The sequence below is a fragment of the Orycteropus afer genome, unplaced genomic scaffold (genome assembly GCF_000298275.1).
Source record: "Orycteropus afer afer isolate SDZICR_OR568_19922 unplaced genomic scaffold, OryAfe1.0 scaffold00079, whole genome shotgun sequence".
In the NCBI taxonomy this organism is placed as follows: Eukaryota; Metazoa; Chordata; class Mammalia; order Tubulidentata; family Orycteropodidae; genus Orycteropus; species Orycteropus afer.
Window position 1 is genome coordinate 1,106,799 of NW_006921666.1, and position 4,555 is coordinate 1,111,353.

At 39.3% G+C, this 4,555-nt stretch overlaps 1 protein-coding gene across 1 annotated transcript in view; it reads right to left on the reverse strand.

The window, feature by feature from the left end:
* Positions 1–4,555, reverse strand: part of NRXN3 (neurexin 3) — a 2,130,901-nt gene that overhangs the window by 365,572 nt on the left and 1,760,774 nt on the right. The gene's annotated exons all lie outside the window — the stretch shown is intronic.

Here is a 4,555-nt window from a genome sequence, read left to right on the forward strand (position 1 = left end):
TCTCTCTCTTCATTCCTCCCTCCCTTTTCTTTCTTAGCTCTTAACTAAAAGATGCTTCAGGCTCATCTGGTGTATTTCCTTCCTAGCCATTTTTCCAAGGATATATCTTTTATTGGCAAATGGTATCAGAAAAAAAATATCCGGGTGCTAGTGCCCCTGTTTTGCTTGTGTGTGCGTATGTGTGTGTGTGTGTGTGTGTGTGTGTGTCCATAGTTTTTAAAAGTCTCAAGAGAATTGGTATTATCTTGCTTACTCTCTTCTCTTCTTGTCTTTTCCTCAATAACTGAGTTTGCTGGTCTACCTTCAGCTTTACTGGTTTCACTCCATTGGCCTTGGAGCCCTCCCCTGCTGAATAACCTTATGCTACATCCTTTCCCTTGCTACTTTTGGAGTATCTCTGTAGATTCTAATATTTGATCTTAAAATATTTTGAGTTTTTATCTTCCTTTGAATTTCAGCTTTGTGACTTATGCGGTCATACTTTCTCCTTCAGGCTCTGACCTTGAACCTTCTGCATCTAAAATACTCGTATGGGTTTTAAGCATGGAAAACACTCTTCCTTCCAAAAGAAACTATTGAAAGAACCTCAAGAAATTTGACCGACTTTATTGGAAAATACTTAAAAAGCTCAGAGTTCAAACAAGTACAGAAAAAAGATAGAATTAAGGATCACAAAAGCAGAGAAGAACATAAAAGCATACTAACTACCATAAGTTGACAGTGCAGCATGGCATAATGTAAAAGACCCCTGACTCTGGAGCCAGACTGCCAGAATGCAAACCTCAGCTCCACTACCTGCCAGCTCTTGGATAAAATGATAAATTTCAAATGGATAAACGGTTAAATGCATAGCTTCCATTTCCCTATCAATAAAATAGACATACTAATAATAAACACCTAAGGCGATTATAAAGGAACTCTGATGGCATAGTCCCTAGGGCATTTGACTGCTAACCAGAAGGTTGGAGGTTCAAACCCACTAGCCACTCTGTGGAAGAAAGACTGCGGAATCTAATTTTGTAAAGATTTACTGCCTCGGAAACTCAAAAGAGGTTGCTATGACTCAGAATTGACATGATGGCTATAAGTTTAAGGCAATTGTAAGCCCAAACCCACTGCCATCCAGTTGATTCAAATTCATAGTGGTCCTATAGGACAGAATAGAACTGCTCAGAGGGTTCCCAAGGCTGTAAATCTTTACAGATATAGACTGACTCATCTTTCTCCCGAGGAACAGTTGGTGGGTTCGAACTACCAACCTTTTGGTTAGCAGCCAAATGCTTTAACCACTATACTGCCAGAGTTCCTGTGATCCATATTTGTGCCCATTCTAAAAAAAAAAAAGGTAACCCAACAGATTGTGGAAATTATTAACCAATATCATTAATATTACACAAAAGTAAAATTTTTCTGAAGACTATTCAAACACAGTTGCAGCAATATATTGAAAGGAAACTTCTAGAAATGCAATTGGATTCAAAAAAGGATGGAACAAGGGATATAATGCTGATGTCAGATGGATCTTGGCTGAAAGCCAAGAATACCAGAAAGATGTTTACCTGTGCATTATTGACTATCAAAGGCATCTGACTGTGTGGAACTTAGCAAATTATAGATAGCATCATGAAGAATGGGAATTCCAGAACATTTTATTGTACTTATGAGAAACTTATACATAAGCCAAGAAACTGTCACTGAACAGAAGAAGGGGATACTACTGCATGGTTAAAAATCAGGAAAGGTGTGTGTCAGAGTTGTATCCTTTCACCATACTTATTCAATCTGTATGCTGAACAAAAAATCCAAAACCTGGACTATATGAAGAACAGGGTTGTAGAAAGACTCATTAACAACCTGCAATATGCAGATGACACAACCTTGCTTTCTGAAAGTGAAGATGACTTGAAGCACTTACTGATGAAGATCAAAGACTACAGCCTTCAGTATGAATTGCATCATAAAGAAAACAAAAATTCCTCACAACTGGACCAATAAGCAACATGGTGATAAATGAGGAAAAGACTGAAGTTGTCAGAGATTTCATTTTACTTGGATCCACAATTAACACCCATGGAAACAGCAGTCGAGAAATCAAACATATTGCATTGGATAAATCTGCTGCAAGGGACACCTTGACAGTGTTATACAGCAAAGATGTCACTTCGAAGACTAAGGTGGGCCTAAACCAAGCCATGGTGTTTTCAATTGCCTCATGCATGCAAAAACTGGGCAAAGAATAATGAAGACTGAAGAAAAGTTGATGCCTTTGAATTGTGGTGTTGGTGAATAATACTGAAAATACCGTGGACTGCCAGAATGAACAAATCTGTCCTGGAAGAATTACAGCCAGAATGCTCCTTAGAAGTAAGAATGACCAGACCTCATCTCACCTATTTTGATCATGTTGTCAGAAAGAACCAGTCACTGGAGAAGGAGCTCATGCTTGGTAAAGTAGATGATCAGTAAAAAAGGGAAAAACCCACACAGAGATGGATTGACACAGTGGCTGCAACAATGGGCTCAAAGCCTAGCAAGGATTGTGAGGGTGGTGCAGGGCTGGGCAGTATTTAGTTCTGCTGTGCATGGGGTCTCTGTGCGTGAGAGCCAACTGGACGGCACCTAACAACACCAACAACAAGGCAATTGTTATATCAACTGAGTAAATAACATATTCAAAACAGTGTTGAGAGCAGAGTAAGCTCTATACTACAAGTAGTTATTAGAACTGAGTAAATTGAAGCTTCAGATTAACCAAGTGTTGTGTGAAAGGTCTGTAATAGCCCACAGGGTAAGGCTTTGTTTTCTTTGTTTAGAGGTATGGTTGTGGAGTTTATGATCTGTCTGGAGCAAGAACTGAAAGGTTTATGATTAATGCTTAAAACAATGTGATAGCACAGAAAAAGTAGGATGAAATACTTTTGGTTTTTCACCAAGAGAAATAATCTTCACATCAGAAGAATCACAAACCCAAACTGAACCCACTACCATAGAGTTGATTCCAACTCAAATTGACCCCATAGGGTTTCCAAGGTGGAAACTCTTTATGGTAGTAGACTGTCCTATCCTCCTTCTGCAGAACAGCTGGAGGGTTTGAACTCCCAACCTTCTGGTTAACAGTCAAATGCCTTAGGCACTGCACCACCAGAGCTCCTTAGAAGAATCACAATACACATGGTTATCAAAGAAGAGAAGTTCAAGATAGGAAAAGAGGGATTATGGGAGAAACTAGATTCTCTGAATGAGTCAAGAATGCGGTCTAAATGAGTAGCATCCTGTGATATTGAGAGGACTTGCAAACATTGTATAGCACCACCAGTAGGAAAAACAAAAAACAAAAAAAGTTGCTGTTGAGTCATATCTGACTCATGGCAAACCCATCTGTGTCAGAGTAGAACTGTGTTCCACAGAGTTCTTAATGGTTGGTTTTTTGAAATGGATTCCCAGGCTTTTCTTCTGAGATACCTCTGGCAATACTAGAACTTTCAGCCTATTGTCTAGCAGCTGAGCATGTTAATCATTTGAAAAAGCCAAAGACTGACACCATTGTTAGGAGTCTTGAAAATATTATAGAAATAAGTTCAGAAATTAGAAATTGGGAAACAATGTTACGATTTTTAAAAGAGGAATAAGTAGTGAACATTCTTAAAATATATGAAAGGTTAACATGGGAGAAAAGGATTAAAACGTATCTATTTCAAGAATGCACAGCCAGGATCTATGAGCACAAGATGTTAGGAAACAGCAGACTGATTTAAGAAATAATTTTCTGAGAACTGAGCTATCCAATCATGGAAGAGATTGCACTGGAAATACCAAGATTTAAAGAGAGTGACATTGGACAGTCTTTCCCATACCAAGGCCATCTCTTCTCAACTACCTCTTAGCTCTCCATCAAAGAACGAGAGTTTCAGAATCTGATCCAATGTGGAGCCATTTAGTGACCACACTTTATTATTGAATGGAGTCACCATACCTGGAAAAGCAGAAGTCTATGTGTTCTTTCTGATTCCACATAATGCCAGTATTTCCTTGGCTACCCACCAAACACAACACTATCAATTAGAGCCAAATCCCCACCTTAAACACTAGAGGAGACCTGCTCACTGGAGCACAAGATGGATGGTCTTCTGTCAGGAGTGTCCAGCAGAAAATTCCTGCCTTGCATAGAAAATGGGTCTAAAGTATTCTTTCAGATTATAACAACGACCCAAATATTTGAAGATGATGTTACAAAAGGAAAAAAAAAAAAAAAAAATCACATCTCTACCACAACTGACTTCATCTTCCAAATCTTCTGCACCCAAGATTTTACACTGCAAAAACTCAGTGATGTTATCTATATTTGCAAAACATGTGCCTTTTCCTGTCCAAAGTATTGTTGTTGTTGTTGTTGTTAAGTGCCGTCGAGTCATTTCCGACTCAGCGACCCCATGCACAGCAGAACGAAACACTGCCCGATCCCGTGCCAGCCCCACAATCCCTGCTATACTTGAGCCCATCATTGCAGCCACTGTGTCAATCCATCTCGTTGAAGGCCTCCCCCTCTTTCGTCGAC